This window comes from Sus scrofa, chromosome 13 (assembly GCF_054392235.1).
Source record: "Sus scrofa isolate SSC_HxYL_T2T_F1_AM1 chromosome 13, Sscrofa_HxYL_maternal_Yorkshire_Landrace_v2.0, whole genome shotgun sequence".
Lineage (NCBI taxonomy): Eukaryota > Metazoa > Chordata > Mammalia > Artiodactyla > Suidae > Sus > Sus scrofa.
In genome coordinates this window covers 23,791,801-23,811,569 of record NC_139395.1, presented here as the reverse complement: position 1 = coordinate 23,811,569, position 19,769 = coordinate 23,791,801, and the positions used below count along the sequence as shown (strand labels likewise).

General features: G+C 37.3%; 1 protein-coding gene and 1 non-coding gene across 3 annotated transcripts in view; one reads left to right on the top strand and one right to left on the bottom strand.

Moving 5' to 3' along the window:
* ZNF385D (zinc finger protein 385D) overlaps positions 1 to 19,769 on the top strand; it is a 978,174-nt gene that overhangs the window by 161,616 nt on the left and 796,789 nt on the right. The gene's annotated exons all lie outside the window — the stretch shown is intronic.
* LOC146397209 (U6 spliceosomal RNA) lies at positions 8,693 to 8,799 on the bottom strand. The gene has a single exon (XR_014825436.1). It is a non-coding gene; the product is annotated as a U6 spliceosomal RNA (small nuclear RNA).

Below are 19,769 nucleotides of genomic sequence, written 5' to 3'. Positions count from 1 at the left end.
GAACAAAATATTTTAAAGTTTGGAAGCACACAAGACCCAGAAGAGCCAAAGACATCCTGAAAAAGAAAAATGGAGCTGGAGGAATCAGGCTCCCGGACTTCAGGCTATACTACAAAGCAACCATCATCAAAACCGTATGGTACTGGCACAAAGACAGAAATAGAGATCAGTGGAACAGGATAGAAAGCCCAGAATTAAACCCATGCACCTACAGCCAACTAGTCTATGACAAAGGAGGCAAGAATAGACAATGGCTGGGAAAACTGGACAGCCACATGGAAAAGAAGGAAATTAGAACATTCCCTAACACCATATAAAAAAAGAAACTCCAAGTGGATGAAAGACCTAGATATAAGACCAGACACTATAAAACTCTTAGAGGAAAACATAGGCCAAACACTCTGACATAAATAACAGCAACATCTTCTCTGATCCACCTCTTAGAATATTGACAATAAAAAGAAAAATAAACAAATGGGACCTAATCAAACTGAAAAGTTTCTGCACAGTAAAGGAAACCCTAAACAAAATGAAAGGACAACCCACAGAATGGGAGAAAATCTTTGCACGTGATTCAACTGACAAGGGATTAATCTCCAAAATTTATAAACACCTTCTGCAGCTCCATACCAAACAAACAAACAAGCCTATCAAAAAATGGGCAGAAGATCTAAACAGTTCTCCAAAGAAGACATACAGATGGCCAAAAAACACATGAAAAGATGTTCAACATCACTCATTATTAGAGAAATGCAAATCAAAACCACGATGAGGTACCACCTTACACCAGCCAGAATGGCATCATCAAAAAGTCCACAAACAGTAAGTGCTGGAGAGGGTGTGGAGAAAAAGGAACCCTAGTACACTGTTGGTGGGATTTTAAATTGGTGCAATCACTGTGGAAAGCAGTATGGAGATTCCTCAGAAAACTAAACATAGAAGTACGATTTGATCACCAGCAATCCCACTCCTGGGCATCTACCCAGAGAAGACCACGACTTGCAAAGACACATGGACTCTGATGTTCATTGCAGCACTTTTTTCAATAGCCAAGACATGGAAACAACCTAAATGTCCATCTACAGAGGAGTGGCTCAAGAAGATGTGGTACAGATACACAATGGAATATTACTCAGCCATTAAAAAGAATGAAATACCAGCATTTTTAGCAACATGGATGGACCTAGAAATTATCATGCCAAGTAAAGTCATCCATACAATGAGACACCAACATCAACATCTACTGCTTTCACTGACATGTGGAATCTGGAAAAAGGACAGACTGAACTTCTTTGCAGAACAGATGCTGACTCACAGACATTGAAAAACTTATGGTCTCTGGAAGAGACAGTTTGGGGGGTGGGAGGATGTGCTTGGGCTGTGGGATGGAAATCCTGTGAAATTAGATTGTTGTGATCATTATACAACTAAAAAAGCAAAAAAAAAAAAAAAAAAAAAAAAAAGAAGATCCAGCATTGCCGTCAGCTCTCATGTAGGTTGCAGATGTGGCTCAGATTCCAAGTTGCTGTGGCTCTGTCATAGGCCTTGGCTGCAGCTCCAGTTGGACCCTTTGCCTGGGAACCCCCATATACCATGGGTGGGGCCCTAGGAAAGGGAAAAACAACAACAACAACAACAAAGCAGAACAGATATAGGCCATAAGAGACAAACACATGCAAGGTTCTTGCCTTTTTCTGTTATTGTTGAGATAGCATAAATCTGAGGGTGTTTATAAGTAGATAAAAGGACTCAATAGGGAAACTGAATAGATAATACTAAAAAGAAAATAATTTATTTTAAATATTCCCAGAGAATGAAGAAAATTAAAACATTTATTAAGGTTATATAGGTAGATGAATTAACAGATAAAAAATTCTCCAAGGACCATGGGTTATAAGGGGAAAAAGACCATATAGTGAGAATACAAGTGGGAAATTTACTCTAAGAATTAAGAAAGCAAAAAATCCAAAAAAACTGAAAAAAAAAAAGTTTATTTAACCAGACTGAAAAAGATAAAGGCATCTAGCTAAATTTTCAGGATGTAAAGACTCTGTCAGGAATTGTGGCAGAGAGATGTGGAATGTACACCAGTGGCCTAGTTTGTGTGTTTGTTTTTTGAGAAAGGAGAGCCATTCTCCTAGAATGAGAAAAGTAGTGTTCAGGTTGGGAATCTGAGGAAAGGAATAATACCATTTTAGTAAAACAGCACATGGAATCAGCTGGTGCCTTCTTAGTATAATCAATTCATTTCTTACTTGATTTTTCAACATTTGGGAAGTGGCGGGGAGTGACTGTCACAGATGCTCTTGTATTTGGGAATTGTACAGTGATTAGGATATGATGTCAAGAAAGTGAAGTTTCCGTGTGCCACAGGAAGCATCAATTGGAACAGTAATTTTGGGACTTCAATTCAGAGAGAAGAAAAGTCCAGGAAGTTGATTTGTGAGGATAATAAGAAAGGAAGTGGAGTAAGGGAAAAGGAAAACCTGAAAAGCTTTTGCCCAGCAAAGGAAACCATAAACAGAGCAAAAAGCTAACCTATGGAGTGAGAGGAACTACTTGCAAACTATGCTGCTGCTAAGGGATTAATTTCTAAAATATGCAGACAACTCATAAAGCTTAATATAAAAAAATCCAATCAAAAAATGGGCAGAAGATCTATACAGACGTTTTTCCAAAGAAGGCATACTGATGGCCAACAGGCACATGAAAAGATGCTCAACATTTCACTAATTATTAGAGAAATGCAAGTCAAAAACTAAAATGGGTACCACCTCACACCACTCAGAATGGCCATCCTTAAGAAGTATGCAAAAAATAAGTGCTGGAGATAATGCGGAGAAAAAGGTACCCTCCTACTCTGTTGTTGGGAGTGTAAATTGGTACAGCGACCATGGAAAACAGTATAGAGGTTCCTCAAAAAACTAAAAATATAGCTACCATATGATCCAGCAATCCTACTCCTGCACATATATCCAGAGAAAACTTGAAAAGATACATGCACCCCAAAGTTCATTGCAGTAGTATTTACAGTAGCTAAGAAATGGAAGCAACCTACACGTTTATTGAGAGAGGAATGTATAAAGAAATGTGGTACATACATACAATGGAATATTACTCAGCCATTGAAAAGAATGAAATAATGCCATTTCCAGCAACACGGATGGAACCAGAGATTATCATACTAAGTGAAGTAAGTCAGAAAGAGAAAGATAAATACCATATGATATCACTTATATGTGGATCTAATATATGGCACAAATGAACCAATTTACAAAACAGAAACAAACTTGCCAGAGGCCAGCTCCAGCGGCCAGAGAGTGTACACTTTTTCCAAAGGAGAGGGATGGATGTCGACTTTTGCAATGGAGACAGCCTCTTTGTCCCTTCTTTCAGGGCGCTGGACTGCTCAAATTTTATTGTCATAAGTGGTTGATTATATAGACAGTTTTTAACTACAGATTACATCATAATGTTAAAAATACATAGGTTAACTTTTCCATGGTGCAGCAGCTATACATTATGTTTTAAGATCTTTGTTTTAACTAAATTTAGTGAGTACAATTTAAGGGCAATTAGGTGCAATACATCATGTGGAGAGGAGGAGACTCAGTGCAAATCATCCCATGGCCAGCCAGTCTCCACAAGTTGAAGAGGTCACGGACACAAGAATTTGGCATTCACGAAGCTTGTTTTTAGACTGGTGCTTATCTTTAAATATAACTAGCTATCACTTTAAAGCTTCTATAACACATAGCTAGGTGTCTTTTGATCAAGAATAATATATGTCTAACTTCTATGAACCTTATTAAAATCCTAACTCTAAAGTTTACTGTATAACTAATTAATAGATAAACACCATGTTTTAACTAAGTTGGATTTAAAAAGGGGAAAGTCCTTCAGGATGAAATTTTTATTATATTATTGTTGTAATTTTGTTAAATCACAAATCACCACAGGAAAATAGGAATGAGAAATAAGAATAATAAGTAAATAATCAGGAAAGACTGCGGAAAACTGAATAACAAATAAAACAACAGGAAAGCCTAGGTCACCCGAGAAACAATCCATGTCCTCCAGTGCAAACATGGAAATTGCTTTCCCAGGAAAGCCCCACTTCTTCCCCATCAACATCAAAATGGGAGCTGTGTAACCTGAGGCCTGCCCTCTGCTTGTACTGTGCAGGCAGGCTTTCATCCTGACCAGAGGCCCACCTTCGGCATGTACCGTTCAGGTGAGCTCCCTTCCTTGGTTAGGAACTTGCCTTCAGGTTTTCCTGCCATCAGGCAAGGTCTTTTTTTTTGAGTCCTTGCATCTCCTGAGCTCCCCGCACAAACTCACAGACATAGAAGACAAACTTATGGTTACCAAAGGGGATAATGGTGTTGGGGGAGAAATAAATTAGGAGTTTAACATATACACACTGCCCTATAGAAAATAGGTAAACAAGAACCTACCCTATAGCATAAGAAACCCTATTCAATATCTTATAATAACCTATAATGGAAAATCTGATAAAGAATATACACACATATGTATGTGCATATGTATTTATTCATATATTTATGAATCACTCTGCTGTATACCTGAAATCAACAGAACATTGTAAACTAGTCATGTTTTGGTTAACATGACTAGTAATTTTAGGATCTAACCTGAGAAGGAAGAAAAGAATAACATGTTGATAGGTGAGGATAGTAAGAAGGGAAATGGAGCGAAGGAAAAGAAAAAACCATGGAGATTCTGAAAGTATCCAGTCCACTGAATCTTGGTTGAATCTAATGGTCCATAAGTTAGACACCACTGTGCCCTCTCTGTGAGTTGGGTCCGTAGGTGATTGATGCTTTCCTAGGTTGTATTAGAATTTTCTGACAGCTCTTTGGGCTAAGTGATTGGAACCACATATACCTCAGAAAACTCAGCGCTGCTCTGGATTCAATACCCTGCTCTCTCTTTTATTTAATTCGCATCTCCCAGAATGCCCTGTAATCCAATTCTTCTCACTTCTTCTCTGTGAATTCTTTGAAATCCCTCCACTACCACTTGACCTTAACCCAATAATGAGTACTCTTAGGATGAATATTTAAAACAGCTGTGAATTCTTATCTGCTACCATCTATATAACCATAGTAATGCTCTTGGAACTTTTATGTACATGTGTATCAGGAATTATGGTCTTATTGAATGCAGGTTCTGATTAATTGGGTCTGAGCTGGGGCCTGATATTCTGCATTTCTAGCAAGTGACTGGAATATGCTGATATGCTTAAATCACACTCAATAGCAAGTATCTTGCCTATACTTGTCCATCTTGGCCTTTGCAGGCAGAAATACATCAAGGAAGAATGATCTCAGAGATATGATTAAACATGTGGGAAGATTGAGTAGAGAGTATGTGAAGGTCATTGGATTTGTCAGCATTGCATTAGTTGGAAGGAAAACCAACAGACACTAACTCATGCTGTATAATAAAATGACAGATGATGAGGAAGAGGGAAAACCAAGACAAGGGAAGAGGGTAAATAATGCGATGAAAAGAAAAATATGACTGACAAGTACGTGGAGAGGATGCTATAAATCGATGACCCCCACTTCAAAGGAGGCAACTGTTGAAAGCTTGCCTTAGGAAAGAAAGTCATAGCAAAACACATCGTAAACAAAGGCAATTCATGTTCGGCTCCATCACTTTAATCACAAATTCCTAAGCAAACACAAAGTAATTATTACGTGTTGCCAAGGTTACTGTTTTCACAATTTAAAAGTGTTTGTAGATAGAACAAAACAGCTGAGCTTTAGAAGACAACTTTTGGAGGCATAAAACAATAATCTAGGGATCAGGGAATCCTCAGCTGTTTTATGCTGAGCTTTTTTTTACCTGTGCTGTGTAGCTCTCTCCAATAGCATTCCTTTCCACTGTCTGTTTATGATTCTAAGATTTCAATGGTCTGTCCTGCTGAGACCTCATGCTTCTAAGCACCTTGATCACCGCTGAGAGCTTGCTTGTAATTTTTGTGTCCAACCGTGGTAAAAGCAAACTCTCTTGAAAAAAGGAATTGAGGTTTTTTTTTTCTTTCTATAGGATAAAACTCGGAAAATGGATCATTGACGCAAAATGAGCAGTACTTAGATGCCTTTTTTTCTCTTCCATTTCCTTTGGATAGATATTCTTTTCTGCTTAGAGTTTCTTTTCATGTTGGATCCTGCAGTGAAGGTACAGTAACTGCATTTGGAGGTAGTTGGCAGGGTTTGAATTTCAGTGGGAATCTGTGGTAGGTCAAGATGGAGGGAGTGGTTTCTCGAACATTCCTGCGCTCCTTCGGGTATAGTATAAACTACTGAAAAGAGATGCATGTGTAAAGTTATTACAGCTAAACTAAACACACTGGATGTGTTAGTATTATGGGCAAAGATCATTTGATAAATATTCACAAGATCATATTCGTATTAGTCTCACAAAGAAATACTTCCTACATTTGAGATGAGTGTGGAGATTTGATATTATTCTGTCTTAGTTGGGACTCCCCCACAGTTAGATCTGTGACAAGGATCTGAACTTAAAATAGTTCTGTTGGGTGTTGAACCCAGCAAATTCTGATGTAGAAATGGAAGAGAGGGACAAGGAGGGAAAGACAGTCTTTGGGGCGTATAATCCTGCAGGTGCATGGTGTGGGCAAATGTTGCTTAATGCCTCTGAGGAAACCCCGGGAGCTCACATCTTTCAGTGCAGTCCTCCTAAATCCTAAGCCACACTGAGGGGGGTGAGGGCTGGGTATTTATATACCAGCTCCTATCGGCTATTTGTTGAAAGCTGCTTCCACTGGAGAGGGGTGCTTACTTCTCTGGCACTTCTGGCCCGCCACATGGGTACAGGGTGGACTTGCGGTGCAAAAGAGCCTCAGGCAAAGAAATGCACGAGCTGGTCCTTGGACATCAGGCTAGTGCACAGTGAAGGAGTAAGTGTGGAAGCATCCAGGCACTGCAGCAACAGTGTCTGTGTCTGCTACATACTGTAATACTGAATTCAATTTAACATGTGTCATCTTTTTCTCCAAGTATGGGCATACTTAATCAGAATTAGTTTTGAATGTAAGAAGGAAAGTAAAGCAAGCACATGATTATGGTATGAAGTCAGAGATTTAGAGATGTGAAAGTGTGACAAAATCTTTCAGAACACAATTTTAGCTATCATTGTAAATATACATCCATTGTTATAGAACTACCATATGATGCAGCAATTCCACTCTTGGGCATATATCTGAACTTTTTTTTTTTTAATTTATTTTTTTATTGTTATTTCCCCCAACACACTTTTTTTTTCCCCACTGTATAGCATGGGGACCCAGTTACACATAACATGTATACATAATTTTTTCTCCCATTGTCATGCTCCATTATAACTATGTAGACACAGTTCTCAGTGCTACACAGCAGGGTCTCATTGTAAATCCATTCCAAGAGCAATAGTTTGCATCCAATAAACACATGCTCCCAATCCCTCCCACTCCCTCACCCTTGGCAACCACAAGTCTATTCTCCAAGTCCATGATTTTCTTTTCTGTGGAAAGGTTCATTTATGCCATATATTAGGTTCCAGATATACGTGATATCATATGGTATTGATATTTCTCTTTCTGACTTATTTCACTCAGTAGGAGAGTCTCTAGTTCCATCCATGTTGCTGCAAATGGCATTATGTCATTCTTTTTTGTGGCTGAGTAGTATTCCATTGTGTATATATACCACATCTTCCTAATCCAGTCATCTGCTAATGCATATTTGGGTTGTTTCCATGTCTTGGCTATTATGAATAGAGCTGCAATGAACATGCGGGTGCATGTGTCTTTTTTAAGGAAAGGTTTCTCCAGATATATGCCCAAGAGTGGGATTGCTGGGTCATACGGTAGTTCTATGTATAGTTTATTGAGGGATATCCATACTGTTCTCCATAGTGGCTGTACCAGCTTACATTCCCACCAATAGTGCAAGAAGGTTCCCTTTTCTCCATACCCTCTCCAGCATGTGTTATTTGTGGACTTATTAATGATGGCCATTTGGACTGGTGTGAGGTGGTATCTCATGGTAGTTTTGATTTGCATTTCTCTAATAATCAGGGATGTTGAGCATTTTTTCATGTGCTTGTTGGCCATCTGTATATCTTCCTTGGAGAAATGTCTATTCAGGTCTGTTTCCCATTTTTCCATTGGGTGGTTGGCTTTTTTGCTGTTGTGTTGTATAAGTTGTTGGTATATTTTAGAGATGAAGCCCTTGTCAGTTGCATCATTTGAAACTATCTTCTCCCATTCTGTAAGTTATCTTTTTGTTTTCTTTTTGGTTTCCTTTGCTTGTCAGTTTGATTAGGTCCCATTGGTTTATTTTTGCTTTTATTTCTGTTGCTTTGGGAGAATGACCTGAGAAAATATTCGTAAGGTTGATGTCAGAGAATGTTTTACCTGTGTTCTCTTCCAGGAGTTTGATGGTGTCTTGTCTTATATTTAAGTCTTTAAGCCATTTCAAGTTTGCTTTTGTGCATGGTGTGAGGGTGTGTTCTAGTTTCATTGCTTTGCATGCAGCTGTCCAGGTTTCCCAGCAGTTCTTGCTGAATAGACTTTTTCCCATTTTATGTGCTTGCCTCCTTTGTCAAGGATTAAATGACCATAAGTGTCAGGGTTTATTTCTGTGTTCTCTATTCTGTTCAAAATATGGAACGCTTCACGAATTTGCATTGTCATCCTTGTAGAGGGCCATGCTAATCTTCTCTGTATCATTCCAATTTTAGTATATGTGCTGCTGAAGTGAGCACTGAAGTTTTTTTTTATAGAGCTGGAATTGCATAACCAGAGACTGACAGGGCAATGGATTCGCTATGCAGCCTTTGGGAAGTCACTTACTGCTCTGAGACTCAGTATCTCAATCTAGAAAATGGGCTGGGATAGTGACTTTGTGAGTCTTAAACCTCCTGACAAGACTGTCCCAAGTTTCACTTGTCTGTAAGTAGTCATGAGATTGTGTTACCGAGATGGCTTAACTTTGGTTGGATCTTGCCATGACTTGATTACAAGAGCCTTCCGCATCTGTTTGCTCTTGCTATGGTGTTTCTTTGGGTTCCCAAATCAGTCATCACTGTGTTTCAACTGTTTTCCATAAATCTGCTATCACTTAATCAAACTTTGCCAGTCACTGCAAAGTTTTCTTTAATTAACACTCTAAGTTGTCTTCTGTGCCTTCAGGTCAGAAGGGGAGCAAAACCATTTGAAATGTCTTGAAGATACTACAGTGGAGAGAGGTAGAGTTTGAGGGGAAAACGGAAAATACTTTCTTCAACTAAAGATACTTAAATTTAAGTATTCTAAACACTAAATATCTAAAATAAAATGTTTTTTTTTTTAGATATTTAGTGATCTAAGTGATCAAAGTGATTCAGCCATACATATACACACATCCATTCCCACATAGGTTATAACAGGATATTGAGTAGATTTTCCTTGGCTGTAAAGCAGATCCCTGTTGATCATCCATCCCAAACCTGAAATCCTTCCCTTCCCACACTTTCCCCTTGGTAACTATAAGTTTGTTTTCCATATGTGTAAGTATATTTCTGTTTTGGAAATAAGTTCATTTGTATCATATTTTAGACTCCACATATAAGTGATAGCAAATTGTGTTTGTTTGATTTACTTCACTTAGTATGATAATCTCTAGGTCCATCTATGTTGCTGCAAATGGCATTATTTCATTTTTTATGGCTAAGTAATATTCCATTGTATGTATGTACCACATCTTCTTTATCCATTCCTCTGTAGGTAGATATTTAGGTTGCTTCATTCTTAAACACTCTATCTAGTAGCTCATAGTTTACCAAAAGCCATAACTACACCTATGAATATTGCCAATTATTTCCAGAGCAAACAATCCAGATGTAGAAAATATGAAGGAGAAAACCACAATATGTTAAATTTCTCATCAGCTGCCTTATCTGCTGAACATTTATAATTAAAGCTAATTATTTGCTTCTAAAAATTGAAGGAGGACTAAGGAGAAACCAGAAAACTGAAAAAATAGACTAATATTAATAAATAATTATTATAAATCTCATATTTAAAATTTTAAATTACATTATACTAGAAATTATAGATCAGTGAAACAAAACTCTTGATACCTTTTAATAAAATAAAAATCATGGCATATCTGTGTTACCCAGCCAAACTTATGTCCACTTGCTGGGTGCTCAGCAAAGTCAGCCTACTGACACCAGATTATGGTGAAGCAAAGAACAGTGTTTATTGTGAGGCCAAGCAAGGATAATGGGCAGCTCAAGCTCAAAAGATTCAAACTCCCCAAAGGCTTTGAAGGAAGTTTTTAAAGACAATGCAAGGGAGAGGGTCACAGGGTGTGTGATCATATGATGCATAACTCTTTGGTTTGTTGATGGTAACCAGGTAATATTTCAGGAATCCCAGTCATCAACCTTTTGATTCCAACTGGTCTGGGGTCTGCATAATAAAAAGAATAACTTAACTGGTAAGGATAATAAATTAATATACCCTCTGAAAATAAGTAAAATATAAAATGCATAAATTGGTTAAAAAACAGTGTAACTATATAAATATGTCCTCACAATTTGTTACATCTTATTGATTCTTCACTAGAGGCATTACACCATTCTAGGTGATGTGATAAACAAGACATTATAGACCTTACATTGTACCATGGAGAGAAATGGTTATTAATAATACAATTGTAGAACTGTATTATTTACTTGTACAGTTGCATTATTTAATTATAGTTATCATAAATGCCTTGATGGAGAGGAAATCAGAATCAGATCTAAGGAGACTTCAGCATTCCAAGAATGATGTCAAATGACCCCCTTCATGGTGGATTATGCACTTATTTACTATGAGATATATTTCTTCTCCAGAGATTCCTTGTTTGTGTGTCAACTGTAGAATTTTGGTTTGCGGTTATTCTGAAGTTTTGATATAAGAGTCTATATGTATATGAGATTGTTTTAAGTTGTTGTTCTCTTAGTTGCAAGTGCATCTCCAGTGTCCTGCATTTGTACCCACCTCTTCTCATGATTTCTGATTTTGGTGGTATAATTGTGTATGGATGATTTCATATCTTTACTGTATATATACCTTTACTGGTGAGCCTTGTCACTTGCGGCATTTTTGTTTCCTGTTGCTGTGTTTTCTTTTCTGCCTAGAGAAGTTCCTTTAGTATTTGTTGTAAGGCTGGTTTAGTATTGCTGAATTCTCTCAGCTTTTGCTTATCTGTGAAGCTTTTGATTTCTCCTTCAAACCTAAATGGTTAATCTTGGTTGGAGGTGTCTTCCTTTCATCACCTTAAGTATATCATGCCACTCCCTTCTGGCCTGCAGAGTTTCTGCTGAAAAATCTGCCAATAACCTTTTTGGGGTTCCCTTGTATGTTATTTGTTTCTTTTCCCTAGCTGCTTTCAGGATTTTCTCTTTGTCTTGAATTTTGGTCAGTTGGATTAATATGTGTCTTGGGGTGTTCCTCCTTGGGTTTATTTTATATGGTACTCGTTGTGCTTCCTGGATTTGAGTGAGTGATTCCCTTCCCATGTTAGGGAAGTTTTCGGCTATTATCTCTTGGAATATTTTTTCTGTCCCCTTCTCTCTCTCTTCTCCTTCTGGCACCCCTATAATATGGATGTTGGTGCGTTTCACATTGTCCCAGAGTCCTCTGAGACCCTCTTCATTTGTTTTCAATCTTTTTTCTCTTTTCTTTTCCGCATCCGTAATTTTTGCTCATCTGTCTTCCATCTTGCTTCTTCGTTCTTCTGCCTTCTCTATTCTTCTGTAAGCTGCTTCTAGTGAGTTTTTTATTTCAGTTATTGTATTTTGCATCTCTTCTTGTTTAAGTTTTATACCTTGTATCTCTTTGGTCAGTGTTTCCTGTAAGTTATCCATCTTTGCCTCCAGTTGATTTCCAATGTCTTGCATCCTCTTCAGCATCAACAATCTAAAGTCTTTTTCCTGGAGGCTGAGAATCTCTTCATCACTTAGCTGATTTTCTGGGGTTTTTCCTTTCTCCCTCATCTGAGTAATAGTTCTCTGTCTTTTCATTTTTATAGGTTTTTGGTGTGGTGACCTTTTTACAGATACTACTAGAGTTGTAGCCTCTCTTGCTTCTGGTGTTTGCCCCCCTGTGGCGGAAGTCAGTATGGGGGGCTTGCTGTAGGCCTCCTGATGGGAGGGGCAGATGCCTGCCCACTGGTAGGTGGAGCCATTCTAGTCTCTCTGGTGGGTGGGGCTTAGTCTCTGGATGGGATTAGAGGCAGCTGGGTGCCTGGGAGTCTTTAAGCAGCCTGTTTACTGAGGGGTGGGGCTGTGATCCCACCTGGATTGTTGTTTGCCCTGGGGCTTCTCAGCACTGACTGATGGGTGGGCCCAGATTTTCCCAAAATGGCCACCTCCACAGAAAGGCAAGGCTGCTGAATATTCCCGAGAGCTTTGCCTTCAGTGTCCCTCCCTCACAGCAAACCACATTCACCCCTGTTTTCCCATGATGTCCTCCAAGAACTGTGGTCAGGTTTGACCCAGATTCCTATGGAGACTTTGCTTTGCCCTGGGACCCAGTACATGTGAAATTCCATGTGTGCCTTTGAAGAATGGGGTCTCCATTTCCCCCAGTCCCGTGGAGCTCCTGTGCCCAAGCCCCACTAGCCTTCAATGCCAGATGCTCCAGGGCCTCTTTCTCCCAGTCCTTGATCCTTGCATGTGAGAGTTTGATGTGGGGCTCAGAACTCTCACCCCTGTAGGTGAGTCTCTGTGGACCAGTTAGTTTTCAGTCTGTGGGCTTTCCCTCTCAGGAGCTATGGGGTTGTTTATATCATGAAATCCCCCCTCCTACCTCTTGATGTGGCCTCTTCTTTTTCTTCTGGAGTAGGGTATCTTTTTTAAGGTTTCCAGTCCTTTTTGGTGGAGATTTCTCAATCTTTAGTTGTGAGTTTTGTTGTTTTTAGGAGAGAAGTTGAGCTCCAGTCCTTCTATTCTACCATATTAATCCTGTCTCCTGTCTCATTTTCATTTTAAAAATTCTTTTATTCTTATTTTGGTAGCAAGACAGAGCAATTATTCCATCCTCTAAATTCTTGAATACTCTAACTTGCTTAATAATAAATAAAAACTATTATTTTACTTAGAGTTTTATAATTTGCAAAAGCATATTGGCACCCCTTCTTTAATTTGGTTTCTACAATAGCCATGTTGTTAATCCTGTTTTCTAGATGGAGATACTAAATCTCAGAGCAGTAAGTGAGTTCCCAAAGTCCTGTACAGCTAATCCATTGCCCTGCCAGTCTCTGGTTATGCAGTTCCAGCTCTGTTAAAAAACAAGTTCAGGTACACGTCCAGGAGTGGGATTGCCAAATCATATGGTAGTTCTATATTTAGTTTTCTGAGATACTTCCATACTGTTTTTCATACTGGTTGTACCAATTTACATTCCTACCAACAGTGTAGGAAGGTTCCCTCTTCTCTACACCCTCTCCTAGACTTACGAATGGTGGCCTTTCTGACTGGTGTGAAGTGGTACCTCATTATAATTTTGACTCACATTTCTCTAAAATTACTAATGTTGAGCACTTTTTCATGTGCCTATTAGCCATTTGTATGTCGTCTTTGGAGAAATGTCTATTCAGGTCTTCTGCCCATTTTTTAATTGCGTTGTTTTTGTTGTTGTCATTGCTGAGTTGTTTATATATTTTGGACATTAAGCCCTTGATGGTTGCATTGTTTCTCCCATTCCATAGTTTGTCTTTTTTTTAATGGTTATCTTTGCTGTGCAAAAGTTTTTAAGTTTGATTAGGTCCTATTGGTTTAATTTTGTTTTTATTTCTATTCACTTGGGAGACTGACCTAAGAAAACATTTGTATTGTTGATATGAGAGAATATTTTGCCTATGTTCTCTTCTAAAAGTTTTATGGTGTGTTGTCTTAATGTTTAAGTCTTTAAGCTATTTTGAGTTTACTTTTGTGCATGGTGTGAGAGTGTGTTCTAGTTTCATAAATTTACATGCATTTTCCAGTTTTCCCAACACCACCTTGCTGAAGAGACTGTCTTTTTCCCATGTTATAATCTTGCCTTCTTTGTCAAAGGTAATTGACCATAGGTGTCTGGTTTTATTTCTGGGATCTCTGTTCTGTCCCAATAGTCTGTATTTCTGTTTTTGTACCACTACTGCAGTGTCTTGATTACTGTAGATTTGTAATATTGTCTGAAGTCAGGGAGAGTTATGCCTTCTGCTTGGTTTTTGCTCCTCAGGATTGCTTTGGCATTTCTGGGTTGTCATGGTTCCATATAAGTTTTTGGATTATTTGTTGTAGTTCTGTGAAAAATGTCATCGGTAATTTGATAGGTAATTTGACTCTGTAGATTGCTTTGGGTAGTATGGCCATTTTTATTTATTTATTTATTTTTATTTTATTTTTATTTTTTTGGCTTTTCTAGGGCCGCACCCATGGCATATGGAGACTTCCAGTCCAGGAGTCTAATCGGAGCTGTAGTAGCTGGCCTACACCAGAGCCACAGCAACACAGGATCCGAGCCACATCTGCAACCTCTACCACAGTTCATGTCAATGCTGGATCATTAACCCACTGAGCAAGGCCAGGGATTGAACCCACAACCTCATGGTTCCTAATCAGATTCGTTAACTGCTGAGCCATGATGGGAACTCCATATGGCCATTTAAATGGTATTAATTCTTCCAACCCTGGAGCATGGAATGTCTTTCCATTTCTTTGAATCCTCTTTAATTTCCTTGATTAATGTTTTATAGTTCTCAGCATATAAGTCTTTCACCTCCTTGGTCCGGTTTATTCCTAGATATTTAATTTTTGGGGTTGCGATTTTAAAAGGTATGATTTCAAAACTTTCTTTGAAAAAGATACATGCACCCCTATGTTCATTGCAGCACTGGTCACAATAACCGAGACATGGGAAGAACCTAAATGTCCACTGACATATGAGTGGATTAAGAAGATGTGGTACATATACACAATAGAATACTACTTATCCATAAAAAGAACAAAATAATGCCATATTCTGCATGGATGGATGGAACTAGAGAATCTCATACTAAGTGAAATAAGTCAGAAAGAAAAAGACAAGTGCCATATGATATCACTTATAGCTGGAATCTAATATATGGCACAAATGATCCTATCTACAGAAAAGAACCATACTCATGGAAATGAAAAATAGACTTGTGGTTGCCAAGGAAGAGGGTGGGGAGTGGGGTGGCCTGGGAGTTTGGGGTTAGTAGATGCAAACTATCACTTTTGGAGTGGATAAGCAATGAGATCCTGCTGTATAGCCTAGGGAACTATATCTAATCACTTGTGATAGAACAGGATGGAGGATAATGTGAAAAAAAGAATGTAGATATATGTATAACTGGGTGACTTTACTGTACAGCAGAGATTGACAGAACATTGCAAATCAAATATAATAAAACATTAAAAAAACAAGTTCAAAATGAAGCTGACTATTCCACTTCTTACTATCATTTTATTTATGGAGATAGATAAAGAAATGATCTTTGCATTTGAGGGACCTCAATTTGAATGTAACTGACCTCATAACTATATTTTTATGATTATTTTCTAAGTAAATAGATGAAAATTTTCTTTATTCACTTGGCTGTCATCCTGACTTTTTGCCTTTTAAATTTGGGGCCAACTGCTGAACACTATGTGGGTTTTATGGGCAGCAGAATTGAGGGTGGTTAATGAAATCTTTGGTATAAATAGTTTTAAAAAGATCCTAGAAAATCTGTGGTTTCTCTGTGCCTTCCTTGAGGGCATTCACATTTTTACTCAGTCATGAAGACATTTCTTTCATGGATATCTTAGAGGTTTTGATGAATAAAGAAGATAAAATGAATTAAATCAATAATACAAAGATGAATTTAATTTATTTTGAAATTAAATTTACTTTTTTCAACCTTAGCACCAGTTTTTTGTGCACATATTCCATAATTTAGTTATTGTCTGTCATGCAAGCAGCATACCATCAGGATGTCTCTATTGACAAGTTAAAAAGAACAAATGAGTTGTCTCTTTTATTAAAAAGATCAAAAACACACAGCTACAAAGAAATCTATTTTATCATAAGCCCTTAAGTAATTAGATATCTCAATAAAATAAAGCAAAATGAAATTAAACCATCATTTATCAAAATCACCTGTGTGAAAATGAAAATTAGTCAAATTTTTCATTCTTAGGAACACTCAAAGCAATACTTACCAAACTTTAATATGCATTCAGATTATTGTATTTATGAATGAAATGTTACGATGTTTGGGACTTGCTTCAAAATAAATGAGATTGGCATAAGGAATTGAATGGGAATATAAAATCCAATATGATTGACTATAAATCGATAATTGTTGAAGCTGGACAATGAATACATAAAGTTTATCATAATAATTTTACTACTTATATAAAAAGGTAAAAATAAGAAAAAGTTTATCCTTATAATATCTCACATATTCATTAAATGCATACATGTGTGTGTATATATATATATTTGTACATGTGTGTATGCCTGTGTCTCTGTGTGGGTATGTATGCATGCTTATATAACACACACACACACACACACACACATTCACATGTAGCTTCCAATAAGAAAGCCTGGTGAGTAAACATTTTGGACCTGATTATGTTGCCGCAGTGTTCTGAAAAAAAATTAATCTACTGTATGTAGAGATGAAAAGAGACTTTAATTTTTCTATTCTCTAGAAATTGTTTTCTGTTCTCATATGGAAATTTACTATGTGAGAAGGAGATTTTTCCCTAAGGCAAATGGAAAACAGTGAATTTTCAAGTAATGTTTTTTATGGAATATAAATCATACTTACAGTAGTTGAAACCAAAAATTATTAAAAATTAAATTCTGGGAGTTCCTGTCGTGGCACAGTGGTTAATGAATCTGACTAGGAACCATGAGGTTGCAGGTTCGATCCCTGGCCTTGCTCAGTGGGTTAAGGATCCGGCATTGCCGTGAGCTGTGGTGTAGGTTGCAGACGTAGCTCAGATTCCGCATTGCTGTGGCTCTGGTGTAGGCCGGCTGCTACAGCTCTGATTCAACCCCTAGCCTGGGAACCTCCATATGCCACGGGAGCAGCCCTAGAAAAGGCAAAGAGACAAAAACAAAAACAAAAAACAACCAACTTCTGAGTTTCTATAGAAATGTAGTAGATATTGTATTTAGTGAAAATGATGGTGGTAGTTGTGATGGGAAAGAGATGGTTAAGGAATTCAGGGATTTAACACTGAATGAGTCTGTAAGCTTTTTTGTGATTGAGAGGTGAAATGGAATTCCTTACAAAGGCACATACATATGTGAAGACCCAGAAATACGAATAACAACTGTATATGGAAAATTCTAAGATCACTGTGACTTGGGAATAGTATATATACTTAAAAATATTTTTAAAAATCTAGAAAATGAGAGATCCAGATGATCAAATACTTTTACCTATAGGAGACGGGTTCCATTGATGGTTTTAAATGGAGAGGCAATATTTCTAGTTGAGTTTCAGGTGGTCATGTTTGCAATTACTGCTATAAAATTCCAGTTGAATTGGGCAGAGTCGGAGATACCTATTAGGAAATAATCATAACTGTGTCTAAAATAAAGCAGTGACAGTAGAGAATAAATTGAAAGATAATTAGAACATGGAACTCACCCATTGTGTTGCATATAGTGAGAAGAGAGTAAGAAGGTATTAAATAATGACTCTCGGATTTCTAACTTGGAAAAAGGGCTATGGAGTTCAGGCCCATAATCATTTATCTACAGTTCCAAAATTTACAAATCCGTGAAGCCAGAGAATTTTTCATCTTTATTACCAAAACTCATTTAGGGGAAAACCATTTCTTGAATTGATCCAAGGACTATTCAAAAATCTCTATTTATTCCAATTAGTATAGATATTCACATATTTGATGCAGAAATAATACTGTGTTAATTATGAGTCACTGCCCCTAGAAAGTGCTGAGAGGTGTTATATTATATATATAGTGAGGTATATATCTATACCTCATTATCATTATAAAATCCCAAATCTTCTGAATCCCAAAATACATCTAGTCCTAAAAGTTTCTGATGGGAATTATGGATATATAGTACTATTTACAAGGTGTAATTTATTAATAAGATGTCACACCATCTCTTAAAAGGTAAAACAGCTGTATAAAATTCAGGCATGGCTTTCCTGGGCATCACTTGGAGAATGGGTTTTAAAATGACTGATATCAGGGCAGAATGATCAATGATTGACTCATGAGTAGACTAGGCAGAATATACTTTGAATTTCATTATCTCTAGATCTCTGGTGCTTGGTTTGTTTGTACTCCCCTGACTAGAATACACATGAAAACATTGAGGATAAAAATATTAGTGACAATGAGAAAAGCATTGAAAGAGTTCTCTGAAAAGTAGTCTTTCAGATGCTCCTTTGTAGAAAATGTCCACCAAATTTATTGCACATCTCAAAGAATAACATCTCTTCCTGGTCAGTTCCAGGACACATGAAACATAAAATAAAATCTAACTCTGCCAATCAAACAGCTGCCATTAAGTACCAGCTCATCACCATATATTTTGTCTGAGTTATGTCAATTGATTTGCTTTGCTTGTAGCATTAAGCTTTGAGAATGTTCAATTGAAATGCCCATCAAAAAAGGAATTATGAGATTATGATATAGTAATACCATATAATTCTCAGTAGTAAATATGTATCAAAGATTAATTGTGTCATGCAGAGTTAAACTGTCAAGGAAAATTTTATTCAAGACTATTGCAACAGATGTTTCCATTCACCACTGAAACACAAGATGAGAGGATTTTGAAGCACTGGGCTCAGCTAGTGGAAATACAGTGGAACATATTGTGGGGGGCGATTGGTCAGTGTGATTAGGCCATTTATGTTTGCTAATTGTTACTTATCTAAGATAGACACATAGCAGCCCATGGAGACTTGGAGATTGGGGCACCATCTTTATTTCTTTTTTATGAACTTAGAATTAAAAAAAATTTTTTTTTTGGTTGAGATATAGTTTATGTACAATATTATATAAGTCTCAGGAATATAGCATTGTGATTCACAAATTTTTTAAAAGTTATACTCCATTTATAATTATTATAAAAGATGGGCTATATTCCCTATATCCTACACTCTATCCTTATAGTTCATTTATTTTATACACAGTAGTTTGGACCTCTCAATCCCTAACTCCTGGCCTTCCCCTTCCCACCTTCCCTCTCCCTACTGGTTTAGGGAATAAACCACTAGTTTATACTCTGTATCTGTGAGTCTGCTTCTTTCTTTGTTATATTCACTAATTTGTTTTATTTTTTAGATTCCACAGATAGGGTTCTACCTTTTTTGATGATTATGTTACAAAGAGATGGCTTCCAGGACCTTGAGAAAGCTATTTATTCCCATGTTGTAAAATTGGCAAGAGGCCGAGACAAAGTTTACATTTCAGAGGGGACAAGCTCTTAAGAAAAGTGAGGCTGGGGGCCTGGAGTTAGGAATAAACTTGTCTAAAGTTTATGTGAGCTGAGGGAAACAGTAGCCTTCTTAGTTATAAGGAACCATCTTGTATCTTTTTTTAGTGGAAAAAAGTGAGACTTCTAGTAATGACTGACTAGATAATTCAGATGAGCCCTTGCACTAAGGACAGACAGAAATTACGGACAAAAGTCTGTATTTTAAAAATTTTTGGGA